Here is a 19,108-nt window from a genome sequence, read left to right as displayed (position 1 = left end):
GAGGGATCAAAATCCCTGCAGAACCCAGAAGTAGGAGTGAGGGGATGCGGTGGGACACCCTGGCAGGTGGGGCTTGAACAGCCTCACAGTGAGACGAAGAGCAGTAGAAAGAGCCACTGAGCCCGGCAGACCATGTGGTCCCCTGCGATTAAGGTGAGGGACGGCTCAGAGGTGACCTGGGCGGACCAAAGCCTGGATCAGTGGTCCCGCATCTATCCTGCCCCCTCCCCGCATGCATGATGGGAAACCCCTGGACCCTAGACCCAGATCCATGGAAGGCAGGGTTGGGTGTGTGAAATCTGCATATTAATTGGGAATCGGTTGCTGCAAATGCTACCAAAATAAAATAGAGGAAAGAAGGCGGTGGTGGGGGGGGGGGAGACTTCATATTCACGTGCTCCCAGAATCCTAGAATACCTCTGGAACACTAGGCAGAGCTGATTGCCTGCAGTTGTCTTTGGGGAGGGGACAATCTTCACTTGACCCTTTGTCCTTTTGAAATTTGTGTCACACACACCTTTTACCTATTTTCAAAAATGTGATGAATCTGTAAAACCCTCCCTCTAGCTGGACATGTATTTGTATATTTTGTAGGTTTTTTCTACTTGCTTTAGCAGATAGGAAAACTCACAATCCAGTATTTTTATCAAGGGGTACCAAGTTGCCCTCTTCTCAGAATTGCAAGTACATATTACTTTAGGGACAGTCTGGTCTTTTTTTCTCCCTATGTTTAAAATCTTGTTATTTCTTTTACTTAACTTGTTCTGCAAGTTGTCTCAAATTCTTTTAGTAAAGCATGTGAGACAAACAAATAAATGATTAATTAAATTTTTCATTTACAAAGTTCAATAAGAGAGAGATCCTGAATTATCCCAGATAAAGGAATGCATTTATATTCCTGGAGACGCCGGGGCTCTTGGAGGATTTTATTAGCTTGCATGTAATTCCTACTTCAGTTATGACGGTATTTTCTCATTCTATGTCAGAGTTCATCTCAAATCCTTGGAAAGTGATAGAAGAATTTCATTTATATTCCCTCTTTTTCGTTTTTTTCTTTCTTTCTTCTTCTTCTTTTTTTTTTTTTTTTCTTTTTAGGGCCACACCTGTGGCATATGGAAGTTCCCAGGTTAGGGGTCCAATCGGAGCTATAGCTGCCAGCCTACACCACAGCCACAGCAACACCAAATCCAAGCCAAATCTGCGACCTACACCACACCTCACAGCAACGCTGGATCCTTAACTCACTGAGTTAAGGCCAGGGACCAACCCGCATCCTCATGGATACTCATTGAGGTTGTTTCCACTGCACCATGACGGAAACTCCCCCATCTTTCTAATTTCTAAAACAAAACACCTATATCTATGGTGTATTTTGCATGTTTTATTTTTATTCACTTAATTATACATTTTTCAATTTTCCATTGAGGCAGAGTATAAGAAAGCAAACACTGATGGAATACCAAGAAACTGCTGTGGCCTCAAGAGCAGAATTTTGTGACATTGACCTTTAAAGAAGTTGCTGGGACTCTGGAACCACATTCTTGAGAAGGACATTTTCCTTGCTCTAGAATTAGAAACTGTTGGAATGGCCCAATAGATGGTTACTGATGATGTCTTATGATGAGATGAGAAGGGAATTACTATCCTTGAATGGAGGGTCTCAGGTGATTTTTTTTTTTTTCTTTTTAGGGTTGCACCTGAAGCATATGGAACTTCCTGGGCCAGGGGTTGAATCAGAGCTACGTCTGCTGGCCAACACCACAGCCACAGCAACACCAGCTCCGAGCCACATCTTTGACCTACACTGAAGCTCACGGCAACACCGGATCCTTAACCCACTGAGTGAGGCCGTGGATCGAACCCACATCCTCATGGATAGTAGTTGGAGTCTTAACCTGCTGAGCCACAACAGGAACTTCTGATTTTTTTTTTTTTAATTACAGTGGATCATTATCTCAGATATAACATCCACAGTTTAAATGATTTGAAAGTGCTCTGGAAAGTCCATGATATGTAGTGACTTTTAGATTGGCTGAGATGAAGAATCAGGGGTGCTTTAAAGCTGGTGTGTAGGAAGAAATCTCTTAGCTAGCAAGTGTGCCTGGCGGACTGCCAGCATCTCCACTTCTACTGAGCTTATTTGTTCTCTATTTATTACTTCATTTGCAAAAGCCATCTGGAAGACTCCAAAAAGATTATTTTGCTCTTTTCCACTGAATTAACATCTCTGTGAAGAAATCCTAGTCTGTAGTGGAATTTGGAATTTCTTTAAATATCCAGGGTATGAACTGTTGTGCCTTTGACTGAGACATGGATAAGAGGCTCCCGAAGTTCCCTTCCAGAAAAAGAAAATGTTTTTTATTGCATAACTCCTCCTTATAGTAAATAGCATGAGAATGTATTTCAGCTTCCTACCCAGACATAAATATTTTATACAAAATACATAAATATTTTCGGAGTTCCTGTTGTGGCGCAGTGGAAACGAATCCAACTAGGAACCATGAGTTGTGGGTTCGATCCCTGGCCTTGCTCAGTGGGTTACGGATCCAGCCTTGCCGTGAGCTGTGGTGTAGGCTGACAGGTGCAATTCCGATTCAACCCCTAGCCTGGAAACCTCCATATGCCGTGAGTGCAGCCCTCAAAAGACAAAAGACAAAAAAAAAAAAAAAAAAAAAAGAAAGAAAAGAAATATTTTCATCCATTTTAAGAAACTGTACTCATGCATCCAGGCTGTATTTGGAAAAAAATAGGATTGTTTCTTCTTTAGATCAATACCGTATTGAAGATCCTGGTAAAACTGGGCAGATGATAGGGTCCTTTGCTTTCTGGTTTTTCTGACAATCGGGTCCACTAACAGCTAAATATAGACCAAGCTATAAGAATAAAAGTAATAATGAATCTATAAAGTTCAATAGCTGTGGTTTTCTACCTGTTCTTGAACTCCTGGGAGGGGTCCTGGGATCTCTGCAGGGAAATGAAAGGAGCTGAATCAGCTGTGCAAGTTACAGGAGTTTCAAGGAAAATTTGAAAAGAAAAATGGTTTCATTACTAAGTAGCTTTTTCTCGCTGATTTTTTAAAATGGAAGTATAGTTGGTGGACAAAACGTAAGTTATAGGTATGCGATACAGTGATTCATGATTTTTAAAAGTTATACGTCATTTATAGTTAGTATGGAATATTGGCTATATTCTCTGTTGTACAATGTATCCTGGCCCCTTCTTTCGTACTTAGTAGCTTCTAGCTCTTAATCCCCTACCCCTATATTGTTTCCCCCCCCTCCGCCCCAGTCATCTCACTGGTAACCACTAGCTTGTTCTCTATATCTGTGCGTGTGCTTCTTTTTTGTTATATTCACTAATTTGTTGTAATTTTTAGATTCCATATATAAGTGATATTATACAGTATTTGTCTTTCTCTGTTTGACTTATTTTTTTTTTAGCATAATGCCTTCTAAGTCCATCCGTATTACCACAAATGGCAAATTTTCATTCTCTCTTATCTGAATGGTATTCTATTGCGTATATATCACATCTTTTTAATCCATTCATCTGTGGATTGACATTTGGACATTTAGGTTGCTTCCGTATCTTGGCAGTTGTAAGTAATACCGCAATAAGCCTTGGGATGAGTGTGTCTTTTTGAGTTAGTGTTTTTTGTTTCTTTTGGATATATACCCAGGAGTAGAATTATGAGGTCATATGGTAGTTCTGATGTTAGTTTCTTGAGAAAGTTCCACACTGGGTTCCACAATGGTTCCACCAATATACATTCCCACCAACAGTGCACAAGGGTCCTCTTTTCTCCATATCCTCACCAACATTTGCTATTTGTATTATTTTGATGATAGTGGCTATTCTGACAGGTGTGAGGTGATATCTCATTGTGGTTTTGATTTGCATTTCCCTGATGATTATCAATGTTGAGCATCTTTTCATGTGCCTGTTGGCCATCTGTTTCCTCTTTAGAAAATGTATGTTCAGTTTTTTTGGTTTTTTTTGTTTGTTTTTTTGTTTGTTTGTTTGTTTGTTTGGCTTTTTAGGGCTGCACCCACAGCATATGGAGGTTCCCAGGCTAGGGGTCTAATTGTCACCACAGCTGCCCACCTACACCACAGCTCACGGCAATGCCAGACTCTTAGCCCACTGAGAGAGGCCAGGGAGCAAACCCACAACCTTGTGGTTCCTAATCCATGGTTCCACTGCTCCATGACGGGAATTCCTATATTCAGCTCTTCTGCTCATTTTTTAATTGGGTTGTTTGTTCGTTGATGTTGAGTTGTATAAGCTGTTTCTGTATGTTGGATATTAACCCCTTACTGATCATGTCATTTGCAAATACTTTGTCCGATTCAGTAGGTTGTCTATTCATTTTGTCAATGGTTTCCTTTGCTGTGTAAACACTTTTGAGTTTAATTTTGTCCCATTTGCTTATTTTTGCTTTTCTTTCTTTTGCTTTAGGAGAGAGATCCAAAAAAATATTGCCATGATTTATGTCAAAAACTGTTCTCTGTTTTCCTCTAGAAGTTTTATAGTGTCCAGGCTTACATTTAAGTCTTTAATTCATTTCAAATCTATTTTTCTATAGGTAATACTAAATATTTTTAAAGTTGTGAATATTCTCCATTCATTTATTCTTTCAGTAAATATTATCGAGCGCCTATTATGGTGGGCATTTTGGTAGATGACATTGCACCACCACCCCATCGCTTTTTAAAGTATATTTAATCTTAGACTTGGGCATGGGACTAAAAGATGACACAATAATGCTTCCTATTATTTCACAGCATGTTTTGGAAATGGAAACTAGAAAAAAAATAAAAATCATTAAATTTAAAAAAAAGGAAACTGCTATTGGAACTAGTCTACAAAAAGGAAACTGAACTATCAGGAAGGTAGTTAATATCTTATAGTAACTGTCCTTGCTCTTCTGTTTCAGGTTAAACTGTAAGTCTGGCTAAAAGGATAAGCAGGGGGAACCGTGGTGCAGGAGATGTTCTTTCTTACGTACCCTGATTTGTTTTCTTTCACCCTTTGCCAAGCGCTGATGATGGTCAGGACTCACTGGAGCCATCAGAGCTTGAGGGATGTGGGAAAGGGGAGGCAGCACCTGTTTTGTTTCAGAGGGTTTGACAATAAATCTGCTGGAACTTGTCCTGGTGTGTCTGCTGTCCCAGTAGTCTGATATTCCTAACCTATGTCAAACTCCGCACATTAAGTACTTAAAATGCTTCTTCAGAGGCTGAAGGTTTGGTGTATTTTGTGAAGACCTTCCTGGCCAGGACTCAGGAGCCCTGGGGCCATTCTTGCTGGGCAGAGGGACGTCTCGCCCACAGAGGGAAAGTCCTATAATATCTTCCTTGTGTAACTATGTCTGACAATTAGGAGCACTTTCTTTACGTATTTCATTTGAGTTCACAACTACCTGTGAGGCAGAGAAAGAAAAAGATTTGCAGTGCTCATTATATAGTTAAGACAAAGAGGATTGGAGACCTTGGGTGACTTGTCCAAGGTCAAACACTCTGTCAAACGGTTGAGCAGGACTATAATGCCAGGCGGGGTGGAGAGAAGACTCAGGACATCTGGTAAATGTTTTAGATTTGCAGGTAATGCCTGGTGAAACCATGTGGGGCATTTGTCAATAGGAAAGTGAGAGGCTGCGATTAGCTGGGGGATCCCTGGGGTTCTGTGACTCTGGCTGGTGGGGAAGTGGGCTGGCCCCTTTCCCCTCCCACTGAGTCATTCTCGGATGTGGAAATGAGGAACCCAGGATAAGATTTTCCAGCAAGATTTTCTTTCTTTCCCATGAGTACAGATAGGCTGAAAAATCACTGGGGAATCAGAAAAATCCTTCAGGAGCTCCACACTTCCTTAAGCAATTTGTGCTGCCTAAATCCCAAATTAAGCTCTGCCTTTGCTGTGAGCTGCTGGCAGGCTGCCTGCCTAATTCCAATACCGCAGGAAGCTCTGTTATGTCTTGCAGAACCACGCTTATTAACTTTACCTGTAATTCTGCCTTAGGAAAACTGTCACTTCAGTGTGAGCAAGAAGAGGGCATTACGGAGTCTCAATTTGTGGTTACTTTGGGCTATATGCCCCTCCTTGAAGTCCCCTTCACATTCCTTCCTGCCAGTGGTGGTTTTCCTATTTTGTTTTGTTTTGTTTTGTTTTGTATTTTTGATGTTTTCCTGCCAGGGCTTTTGACCCTAAAATGCACCTTTCCCTATCACTAGTGAGATTTAGCTTTCTGACTAGCATCTTGATTTCCATGGTAACTATGGTAACACCTCCACACCCCCAAAGGAGACACAAAGAAAATAAGTTCACATCATCCCAACTCCATCTCAAATCCGAGTGAGGAAATGGATTTGTTTGGGCGAGGCAGCCCCGCCATCCCTCCTGAGAGCCTCTGGTCCTGCACTTCTGCTCAACAATACTCTCCTCCTCTCCTGGGGCCATCCCGCGCTTGGCATCCTTCTGCTATGCCTTGTTTGACTGCAGAGCAGTGGTAATTGATGTTGATGCTCTATTAAACAGATGGAAGGATGGGCCGGAAGCATCTTAGTTAAAAGACCATTCAATTCTATCTGTCTTGCTGAAACACTTTACCCTCTGATTTAATTTTATTCCACTGGGATGGAGGGTTACAGCTTCTGGTTCTCAATCTGGTGTCATTCACATGGACACGCCTTCTAGAAAAGAGACAAGCCCTCTCCCGTGACCTTCTTCCCACCCAGATTCAGGGTGTGAGGTGAAAACACAAATAGTAGCCACCGAGGGCCTTCTCCTGTGAGTCCTCTTCTGCCAACAGGCAGATGGGGTGGGCAGCCTTGCTGGCAGGCCACCAGGGACAAGGGAAGAAGTCATTACTGCCACATGAACCTTGGAAGGGTGGGGAAGCTTGGGCTGATACTGTGAATCCAAATTTCTGAGCTTTCTGGGGTTTTCTCTGAAATGCAATCCAAGGGCTTAACCCCTTCCTTCCTGGTTGGCCACCTGAATGTGGGATGAAATACATGATACACCAAAGGAAGGATCCAGATGGGAAAGAAAATAAAGATTGGGATGAGGGCATAATTTTATCTTTATATCTAATGGTATCTTTTTCCTTGTCTTTTTTTTTCTTTTTAAGGCTGCACCTGAGGCATATGGACGTTCCCCGGCTAGGGGTCAAATCGGAGCTACAGCTGTTGGCCTACACCACAGCCACAGCAAGGCTGGATCCTTAACCCACTGAGGTAGGCCAGGGATCGAACTCGCATCCTCATGGATACTAGTCCGGTTCGTTACAGCTGAGCCACAACAGTACTCCTGGTGTCTTTGAAGGAATATTCTAGGTTAGTGTGTCTCAAACCATGGCGGTCTTAGGCCTTCAAACACCTTATGTAAACTGTGACCCTGGAGCAGTATATTCCTTTCTGAAAGATGTTGGTTGTCTGGCATTTCAGGAGATGCTTGGTTTCCTAGAGCTGCTGTAACAAAGTACCACAAACTCAGCTGCTGAAACTAACAGACATGTCTGGTCTCACACTTCTGGAGGCAACACATCTGAAATCAAGGTGTGGGCAGAGCCTCTGAAATGTGTAGGGCAGAGTCCTTCCTGTCTCTTCTAGTTTCCGGTGTGACCCTCCCTGGCATATAGACACCCTGCTCAAAGCTCTGTCTCGCCCTGCATCTGTGTGTCTCTATCTGTCTTTTATAAGGACACGGGCCTAATGGATTCGGGCCAAACCTCCTCCAGTCTGACTTCCTCTTCATTTACTGAATTACATCTGCAATGACCCTGTTTCAAAATAAGGTCACATCCTGAGGCACTGGGGTTAAACCTTCAGCATCCCTTTGCTAGGGGTGGCGGGGGTGGGAGGGGGAATTTAACTGGTCAGAAAAGAGGATGCAGAATCCAAGCTTTCCCCAACTCAAGTGTCTAGAGGAAGTTTGGATTGAAGAGGAGATTGCGGAACAGATATGTGAAATGATGCCCTTAGCCCCAGGGATCGAACCCATGTCCTCCTGGATATTAGTCCATTACTGCTAAGCCACAACGGGAGCTCCCTCTCCAGTTCAATCTTGAATGTTGTCCTCAACACGGCTCTGGTGCCTTTCAGGCTCTGACATCATTATTCCTCAATATTCCTGGAACTTGACCCCCAGGAGAGGAAGTGCTGAGGCATTTTGAGGATCTTGCACCAGAGGCCTGACCCTGCCAGCACCCCCCCCCACCGCCCCGCCCCAAGGGCTTGTCTGCCGCCTACTGGTCGAGGCTGCTACTCCCCGGCCCCCAACTTTTTATCAAGCGAAAGCAGAGCCTTATTGTCTCTGCTGAGGTCGAGGGGGCCCCAAAGCCCAAACTACCAAAGGCAGCCACTTCCTCAGCTGCTCTCTGCCTCCCAGACCAACCCGTCCTCACTCTGGCCTTTACACGGGTCTTTGTAACACTCCACCATGGGCCGTTTTTCCCACTGCTTCTCACAAGTGTCCCCGGCCCCACCGACCGCTCTGGGACATCACACTGCTTTAGTCCTTGGTCCTACTCTTAGCTCCTTCTTAAGTCATCTTCCGGTCTCAGCTAATCAAGCCAACCCACAAATATAAATCAGCGATAACTGTGGCTTTAAAACTTTGACCAGGAGTTCCCGTCGTGGCGCAGTGGTTAACGAATCCGACTAGGAACCATGAGGTTGCGGGTTCAGTCCCTGCCCTTGCTCAGTGGGTTAAGGATCCGGCGTTGCCATGAGCAGTGGTGTAGTTTGCAGACGCGGCTTGGATCCTGCATTGCTGTGGCTGTGGTGTAGGCCGGTGGCTACAGCTCCGATTCGACCCCTAGCCTGGGAACCTCCGTATGCCGTGGGAGCGGCCCAAAGAAATAGCAAAAAGACAAAAAAATAAAAAAATAAAAAAAATAAAACTTTGACCAAGGACTCCCTGTCGTGGCGAAGCAGAAATGAATCTGACTAGTATTCATGAGGGTTCGATCCCTGGCATCGCTCAGTGGGTCAGGGAGCTGGTGTTGCTATGAGCTGTGGTGTAGGTCACAGATGAGGCTTGGATCCCACGTTGCTGTGGCTGTGGCGTAGACCTGCAGCTATAGCTCTGATTCAACCTCTAGCCTGGGAACCTCCGTATGCTGTGGGTGTGGTCTTAAAAAGCAAAAACAACAACAAACAAAAAACACCTCCCCAAAAAAACAAAACAAAAAAAAAATCTTTGACCAAGCTCTACAGTAACTTTGCTTTTAACCTTGTAAACACATATAAAAAATATTTTAAACTTTATCGAGCATCATGAAGCCACATTTACTCTTAGAGAATGCCACACACTCAATTTTCAATTACATTTTATGTCAAAAGTCTAGCCTAGGATATTTCATTGAAAAATATTTACAACCAGTGAATTGATTTCAAGACCCATGAATGGGCTGCAGCTTGCACCTTGAGAAACAGTGGCCTGGATTAAGGCAGAACTCCCTCGAGTAGTCTTTCCGCTTCGCTTCTTACCTCTCTCTGATCTACTTTTCCACCCAGCAGCAAGAATCATCTTTTTATGACCTAAGTTAGATCAGGTCTCTCGAGCCCTTAAATCCCTCCAGTTTTTTCCATTCTCTTAGGATAAACCCCAAACTCCCATAAAGCCTGTATGGTCTCCTACGGAAGGGGCGCTTTCTAACGCTCTGCTCCCACACTCAGCCACCGTCCCCGCATCCAGCTCAGTGGCCTTCCTCCTGTTGAGCAAACACCTGCTAATCCCGACCTTTGACTTCAGTGCTTTTTGTCTTAGTCCCAAAGTCGGCTCCTCAGGGGTCTCCCAAGTCTGTCTCATTATTGCTTATCAATTTTTTCTGTTTTCTGTTCCTCCCGAACTAATGACCTTCGGAAGTTTTTGACTGCTTTGCTTGCTGGCTCTCCCACGAGGGTGTAAGCTCCCAGGAGGGAGCTGCCAGAGACTCTGAGATGGAGATTTTCATACAGGCCTCCCTTTATCGGACAGCTCCTGGGGTCTACCCTGCACGAGGGCAGGAGAGAAGCAGAACTGGGTAGAGGGAGACACTGGGCCATGATGCCTTCTCAACAGATGCCTGCTCCGGCCGGGGACGTCCACACAGCCAGCATACAGCCCCATGTACGAGTCCAGGATGAACTTTCCCGCTGCCTCAGCATCCTGCTTCCAGGTTCTGGGGGCAGAGGTGGGGCAGTCAGAGCCCGCAGCTCATGGGGCAGGGGGGAGACCCTCCGTCTGGGGACCAAGGCCAGCTCTGGAGACCCTGGAGCTCTGGAGGCAGGCAGCCTACCCTATAGGAAGCGCTGAAGATGCTATCTTAGTCATATCTTGTTAAACTGTGTTCTGATTTTGTACATGCTGTTTGGATATAGCGCTGTTGTTCATTTCTCTCTAATGCATTTTATCACGTTTTCTGCTCTTGTTTTAACGTCCGACTCTTAGCTGTAAAAAGTGCTTCCTGGTCCCGCTGCTCTGGTGAGAGGTGCGCCCACAGCGTGGTCCAGAAGTGGAAGATGGAAGACCGGCTCCGCGGTAACCCGCTCCAGCTCCCTGCAGGCCCTGCCCTCAGAGGGGCCTCAGCCCCTTGCTGCCGGGGTTCGTCACCTACGGGGTAGCATCTTGATCAAGAGCAAGATGGCACCCGCCCAGTTACCTTCTGAAGTTTCTACTTGACCCTCTGGAAACTCACTCATCCATTCAACAAGTGTAGGCCACTCCGTGAGTGTCCCCTATGAGGACAATGTCACCCGCTGATAAGGACGTGACACAAAGGACTCCCTTACTGGCCAAGACTCCCTCCTTGGTTAAACTTGAGTCAGGCTCCTCTGAGCCCACTTCTCAACTTGGTCCAGACCGTGGGCTCTGCCCTCGGTATCCTCCCTCCTTGCTATCTGATCAAATTCACCCCCCGGGGCATTTTGTCACTCTGGCCGGCTTTTGTAAGAAGTCCGATTTTTGTCTAGCCAGGATGCCCCGCCCCCCTCAATGCTTCCTCTTAGTCATTTTCCACCCACTGACCCCAGCCTGCTCCTTGCCTTGAATCCCCACTTAGCCCATGGCAGTGGTCTTTTGAATAAAGTTTTACCTGTTGTTTTTAACACGTGTCAGAATAATTTTTTTCTGATTGGAAGCCTGCTTTGCACCATTATTATTATTGCTGTAAATCATGCAGCCATTGCAGCCACCCTGTGGGACAGGAAGTTATGGCCTGAGCACCTTCAGCAAGGTGCTGTTCACCTCACAGGTGCCCGGCAGGTGCGAACACGGTGGCCCGGCTTGGAGACAAATCCGAGCAGGTTCACACATGCTGCTTAACCTCTCTCCAAGTCTCCATGTCTTGTGTATAACAAGAATAATAAAAACGCCCACTGGAGAAAGGCAAAAGAAGGCAGCAGCCTGCAGGGACCTGGCTGGTGGTCCCTGCAGCCCTGACTTTACCCGTATCAGGAACAGGGTCTCCAGAGCTGGTCTTGGTCCCAGGAGGGAGGATCTCCCCCTGCCCCATGAGCTGTGGCTCTGACTGCCCCACCTCTGCCCAGGCCCCGGAAGCACGATGCTGAGGCAGCGGGAAAGTTCACCCTGGACGGGTACACGGAGCTGTATGCCGGCTGTGTGGACCGCGTTGACCGTGGCGGGAAGGGCCCGGCTCCTGCCTCCTCTTTAGCCACTGCGTGTGAGCCACAGACACCACAAACCCTCCATAAGGTCCTCAAGGACACGTGGGACTCGGTCCTGGCCCGCTACCTGCACGAGATCAACCCGCTGTGACCCAGGCCCCTTGCCCCAGCTCCCACCCGCGCACATGGCTTGCTGTCAGTGAGTCAGGTGCCCCGTGTCGCTCCAGCCCCAAGCCCAAGTGGCGGAAGGGTCACGAGTGAGTTGGCGCGGAAGGCCAGTTGCTGCCCCTCCCTTCTCTGCCCCTTGCCCATCTGGGTCCTCCTTCCCTTGACTCACTTTGCCTCCTTGGAGAGGAAGCACAGTGGCATTTTGGAGGCGCAGGTGAAGGAAAAGGGGAACGAGCAGAAGACTTGGGTGGATACAGCTCTCGCAGGAACCCCGGAGAGGGTCTGCTCTTGAGTAGAGGGTTCTGGGACCCTTTGGGGCCTGATGAGCCAGCCCTGGGATGGGGGAGCGGTCCTTCCTCCCTAGGAACGCGGGCCCTGGCGCCCCCTAGCGGACAGAAGTTGGCATCCCAGCCCGAGGTCAGAACCGCTCAGGGACTTAGGAGAAAGAGACCGTGGGAAAACACTGTCCCTTTGAGAGCCTTGTGGCTCTAAGTGTGTCCTGCCCCGGTTTGCAGATAAGGGAAACCGAGGACCACAGGAATCTCCCCTCCTTCCTGGGCTTGGAGTCGGGCGCGCTGCCTTTCACAGCCGTCTCTGTTTATATCCTCACTTTCTGCAGGGTCCCTTGCAAGGTGGACATTAAAGAAATGACAGTCTGGAGACCTTTAATTTCTTAGGGGCGTCCCAACACCCCACCCCACCCCACCCCACCCCTGCCGTCCCTTTTCAGGTCACCTGACCTGGGCAGAGTAGCAACGTGGCTGAGGAAGGTCAAAGTTCTGCTTGTTGTCTACCCGCTTGTGCAGGGCCAGGTACTCAGAGCTGTGCAGTACTGTGTGCACTTTGAGCCAGGAAGGGAGTCCAGACGTTTGAGCTGACCCTCTGTTGCTACTCCCCCAACATTCCAGCAGCAGCCAGCACTGTTCTCTGATGAAGATGATAATGGCTCCACTAAATCCAGATTCCGGGTCTCCCACCGTCCTCAGGGCAGCCCCATGTGCACGCCCGGTCACCCCCATTTTGCAGATGAGGAAGCAGAGGCACAGAGGGACTGAATAATTTCACTAAGACTATGCAGCTACACACTTAATAAAAAATTAAATATATTATTTTTTAGAATAGTCTCAAGTATGGAGAAAAATGGTGAACTTTTTGAATTGTTGCCTTACGAACACCCTCCTACCCCAAAGCCGGTTTCTCATCACACACACACAATTTGTTTTCTCTTTCTTTAATTTTGTGTCTGTGTGAGATGATGGATGTTCACAGAACCTATTGTGATAATCATTTCATAATGTGTGTAAGTCAGGCCATTATGCTGCACACTTTAAACTCCTACAGTGCTGTATGTCAATTACATCTCACTAAAACTGGACAAAAAAAAAAAGCCTAGTGTTGGAATTTGAGTGTAGTAATTAATCATCTCTCTTTCTCTGCTAGGAGTTCAGACACAGACTCGAGAGTTAGAACAAAAATCTTAGTTTTATTATTGGTAAAATTCAGTTGGAAAATATAGCACCCATATTTTGATGATCTAGAGGATCTATTAACATGTTTCATTCTTAATATCTTGACCAGAACTTCCAGAACAAGAATGCTAAAGAGTAAGCTCTCTTCACCCCCCTTCTTCCTTCCTTTTTTGGTCTGTTGATTTCTGACTTCAATGACATTGCCTCTAGTGTTTATTTTTAAGGATATTATTGATTCAGTTTAAAGTGGATTTTTTAAACCATGTTAAAGAAATATTTTAGGACATTTTTAGGGGGAGGGGAGAGCACCTATGTCATGTGGAAGTTCCCAGACCAGGGATTGAACCCATGCTACAGCAGTGACCTGAGCAGCTGCAGTGATAGCTGTGGATCCTTAACCTGCTGCACCACAAGGGAACTCATTTTAGAACTCCTAAAGTTCCTAAAAATCAGGTTGGGTATTAAATAATATCAGAAAGTTTTTGGAGTTCTTTGTTACGTAATTTTAAAATTTGACCAATTTTTGTTATATAATATATTTAGGCTTCCTCATATTTAATTACTGTGCATCCCTCAGATAAATCTTATTTGACTATATTTAGCGAAGACATATTTAAAATATATCTGTTAATTTAAATTGTTAATTTTTTCTTTAAAATTTATAAGTGGAATTCCCATCAAGGCTCAGCAGTAACAAACCCAACTAGCATCCATGAGGATGCGGGTTTGCTTCCTGGCCTCGCTCAGTGGGCCATGGGTTAAGGATCCAACATTTCCATGAGTTGTGGTGTAGGTCGGAGACATGGCTTGGATCCTGCGTTGCTGTGGCTGTGGCGTAGGCCAGCAGCTGTAGCTCTGATTTGACCCCTAGCCTGGGAACCTCCATATGCCATGGGTGCGGCCCTAAAAAGACAAAAATAAAATAAAATAAAATAATAAAATTTGTAAGTGGATTTATAAGATTGGTTTTTGTTTTTGTTTTTGTCTGCTATCTTTCTTGAGCTTTGTTAGTAGGATTATACTGCTTTTGTCAATAAATTGGGTAGCTTTTCATGTTTACATCTTCGAAGCATTATATCTAGCCTGGGTGATATTTGTTCTTTTGAGTGTTTGAAAATGTATCTGAGCTAGGATACATTTTTTTTTTTAAAACATAACAGTCTTTGACAATGCCTTTACTTTTTTTTTTTTTTATCATAATCACCGATACTTTTGGTCAGTTTTAGAATCTTGCTTGTTTTTTTCCCTCAGAAATTACCCATTTTATCAAGTTTTAAAACGTATCCATATTGAATTATATAAAGTGCGATGTAACTTAAAATATCCCTTTATCATTGGTTTAGATATGATCTTAGTTCTAATTATGTTGAAACGTATTTTGCTTTTTTACATTTGCTAATGTACAATATATTCATTTTTTCCCCTAAAGAATTAGTGCTACTATTTATTTGTTTTTAGAGAAACATTTAACAATTAAAATACAAGAATGTAAGAGTAATTGTAATGCTAACTAGGGAAAAAAAAGTTTCAGAAAAATTAGCTACTTATGTTGTGTAATATTTCCTTGCAAATCAGCCCCCAGGCTTTCTGGGCCACTTTAGAGTCAATGTTTTCAGTTTCTCCCATGGAACTATTTTGTTAGTAGAGTCCAAAAGACTAGCACAGCCCAGCAATGTTCATGGCTGCATTATTCACAACAGCCACAAGGTAGAAGCAACCCATGTGGCCATCAAGGGGTAAATGAATAAACAAAATGTAGTATATTCTTACAGTGGAATATTATTTGGCTTTAAAGAGGAAGGGAATTCTGATACAAGCTACCACATAGATGAACCTTGCAGATATTATGCTAAGTGAAATAAGCCAGACGTAAACACTTACATATATAGTCCCACTTGTGTGAGGTACCTAGAGTCAGCAAATTCATTAAGACAGAAAATAGAAAGGTAGTTTCCAGGGGGCTGGGGCAGGAAGGAAGAGGGAGTTCATGTTTAATGGGTACAGAATTGCAGTCTGGGATGATGAAAAAAGTTCTGCGGATGGACGGTGGTGATAGTTGCACCACCTCGTGAATGTCCTTCATGCCCCTGGACTTACACTTACAAGTGGTTGAAATGGTTACGTTTTATGTTATGTATATTTTACCACAATTTTTTAAAAAGAATATTTTGCAACTGACTTTAGGCTTCGTTTAAGTATGCATAAAACAAGGGTACCATAATTCAGTCTACTAACGAGTGGAGAAACAGCCCATACTGAGGCTTAGCATGTGGTATTAAATTTAAGTCATTACTCTGCAGAAAAGCATTGAATGCCTTCTTTTGCCTGCAGAAATATTCTTTAATGTTGATCTTTCCTAGGGAGATTAGTCTGGATTATTGGGTGGACCCACTGTTACCAGGAGAAATCCTCTCCTCTCTCTCCCAGGTTCTCCCACTGGGAAAGGGGTAGAGGTGGAGTCAGAGGGAGGGGAGGGGAGAAAGACTTGACCCGCTGTTGCTTGTTCCTGTAATTAACATTATAATCAAATCAAAACTTTACATGGAAGGAATAGTAAAATACGTAACCTTTGGACCGCCAGTCTTTCCAGAGTCCAAGGTTGGATCTAGACATACCAAAAAAAAAAAAAAAAAAAAAAAAAAAGAACATTCAACATTTACTTTGAGAGATCTCCAAGTCCCAGCTATACACGTTAGTCATCAATGAGTCTTCACCCCAACAGGGAACTAATTACAGACGGGGTTGTTGAGGGAACCCCTTTTGCCTTCAGGGAGAGAGAGAAATGAACACAAGTTCCCCTGCTCTGCCCACTTTACAATCAGAAAGACTCAAAACCTGGAGACTCTGAGATTTGATGAATGTTTCACAATGAACTTACCCTCACAGGAAATAGGCAGAAGTACCTTCACTTCCTTTCTACCAGGTGTTATGGGTTGGACTGTGTCCCCCAAAGAGATGTGTTCACATCCTCTCAGAACGTGGAACGTGACCTTACTTGAAAGTAGGCTCTTTGCAGGTGTAGTCAAGTTAAGATGAATCATCAGGGTGGGCCCGCGTCTAGAACGACTGGTGTCCTGGAGAAGAGGAGGAACACAGGGACAGACCCATGGGGGAAGAGGACTTGAAGACACAGAGGGAGAATGCCATGGGACTCGACAGGCAGAGACTGGAGTGAGCTTTCTGGGAGCCAAGGAGCTCAAGAATGGCCTCTACCTGGAGGGAAGAGAAACACCTGGAACAGATCTTCCCTCAAGCCTTCAGCAGGAGGGAGGCCCTGCTGACACCTTGATTTCCGACTTCTAGCCTCCAGAACTCTGAGACAACACACGTCTGTTGTTTTAAGCCACTCCGTTTGTGGCACTTTGTTTCAGCTGCCCCAGGAAACCAACGCACCAGGCATCCCCTTAACTGCCAAGTGACCAATGCCTTTCTCAAGAGCCGTCTTGTTTTGTCAAAATTCTGCCTCCTAATTTATTCTTAGGGGATAAATGATAGAGACACAACCACTAGTTCAGATGATAGTTTTTTTTCCTTAAATGGGCAGAAAAGCAATAATGAATCTCCATAGGAAGCAACTAAGGTATTGATAAATGCTAAAGAACAGTGCTCTGGAACACAACATTTTTCCATTTAAAATGTTTCTATTTACCCAAGCTCCCAGTCCCTCCCACTCCCTCCCCTTCTGCCTTGGCAACCAATTATGATGGAACACGTAATGCGAGAAAAAAGAATGTATACATGTATGTGTTACATGCTGTGCAGTAAAAAAATATCTATATATCTATATATAAAGAAATAAAAAGAAAAAATATTTCTAACATCACCAGGATGTTTTTTGTCTTCTTGTCCAGCAAGGACATTTTGTTTGTGGCTAAGCTCTTTCATAAAAAGGCATTGCTTTTGAAAAATAATATCATAGAGTGTCCAGAAATTTCCTGCCACTTTTCTTCCATGGCTCCAATCCGTGACCTGACAGTGCTGTGTGCATACCGCTTGGGTGAGGATAAGAAACACTTGGAAAATCTCCCAGCCTCGGAAGTCAGGTTTCGATAGGGGCAGACCGTCTGCTTGATGAATCACGTTCCGGAACAAGCCCCAGCTATGTGGACCCATATTTTCTTTGCAGCTAGTTTTTTTCCCTGAGAGCTCTTCAAGCCAAGAGTGTCTCCCTTCTGTCTCTCCACTTATATGCTCCTCGAGTCAAATAACAGGAAGCTTGTGAAATCCCACTCTCTTTCCCCAGGGAGAGTAAAGAGTGAATCAAAGCACGGACTGGAGCATGTGATTTGCTTGGAGAAGGAGGGATGTCATTTTTGAGGCCCACCCTATAATCACCCCAACCCGTGTCTGGACCTTGTCTCTTCTACCACCTCCAAATTTTATGCCACTATTTCCTCTCCCCAGTCCCCCAGTATTCTCCCCAGAGGAACCCCCTGTTAGCTCCCATCAGAGCTGCTGCCATGGTTCTTTGAGTGGCCTTCCTGGTCACAGCTTTCATCAGCACCCGATGTTGTAGCCAGATTAATCTTCCTCAACATAGTTTTTAAAACATCACCTCCATTCTTAAAACTTGGCATTGATAGTGAGTGGGAGCTTATTACGTCCAAGACGTTATGCTTTATGGAGACCCCACGTAGGAGAAAGTTTCCTTAAGCATTTGTTGATTTCTGTGCTTCGCTCTTCTGCACAGGTTGAGGGCTTGCTTGGGCTTGGAGAATGTGGGGTAAAGTAGGGAATGTGGGGAGATAACCTTTCCTTGACTCCCATGGTTCTTAGACTTGAGCAAGTGGCAGAGCCACCTGCAGGGCTTCTGGAGACAGGGTGTGCCGGGCCCACGCCCAGAGTTTCTGATTCAGTGCATCTGGAGGAGGGCCCAAAAAATTGCATTTCCAACAAATCCCCCGGGGATACTGATGGTGGTAACCCAGGGTCACGCTTTGAGGACCTTGTTCAAACTCCGTCACAGTGACTTAACCAAGGTGTATAAACTCCTCATTGTCTTTTCAGGGCAGTTGTTTTGTTCTGTTTTGCTTTTGATTAAAAAAAAAAAACAAACCAACTTGGTAAAACCTACAACATAAAATTTGCCATCTTGGTTATTTTTAAAATGTACAGTTCAATGGTATTAAGTATCTTTTCCTTGTATTGGGCAACCATCACCACCATCCGTCTCCAGAACTCTTTCTTGCAACACCTGAATCTCTGCACCCATTAGACCGTACCTCTCCTTTCTTCCTGCCCCCAGCCACAGTCAACAACCATTTTACTTTCTGTCTTTATGAATTTGACTACGTTAGATGCCCCATATATGTGGGTTGTACACTGTTTTTCTTTTTGTGACTTGCTTTTTTCAATTAGCAAATGTCCTCAGAATTCATCTATGTTGCACCATGTGTCTGAATCTGCCCCCTCCCTCTTTTTTTCTTTTAAGGGCCAACCCGAGGCATATGGCAGTTCCCAGGCTAGGAGTTGAAGTGGAGCTATAGCTGTTGGCCTACACCACAGCCAGAGTAACACAGGATCCGAGCTGCATCTGCGACCTACACCACAGCTCACGGCAAAGCTGGATTGTTAACCCACTGAGCGAGGCCAGGGATCGAACCCACAACCTCATGGTTCCTAGCCGGATTTGTTTCCCCTGTGCCACAGCAGGAACTCCATGATTTCCCTCTTTTTTAAGGCTGAATAATATTCCAGTGAATGTATATAGCCTATTTTGTTTACTCATTCATATATACATAGACACTTGAGTTGCTCCCATCTCTGGGCTATGGTGAATAACCGTGCTATGAACATAATAGCTGTGCAAATATCTCTTTGAGACCCTGATTTCAATTCTTTTGTGCATGTACCCAGGAGTGG

This window comes from Sus scrofa, chromosome 1, assembly GCF_054392235.1.
Source record: "Sus scrofa isolate SSC_HxYL_T2T_F1_AM1 chromosome 1, Sscrofa_HxYL_maternal_Yorkshire_Landrace_v2.0, whole genome shotgun sequence".
In the NCBI taxonomy this organism is placed as follows: domain Eukaryota; kingdom Metazoa; phylum Chordata; class Mammalia; order Artiodactyla; family Suidae; genus Sus; species Sus scrofa.
Note: the sequence above shows the minus strand (reverse complement) of the source record.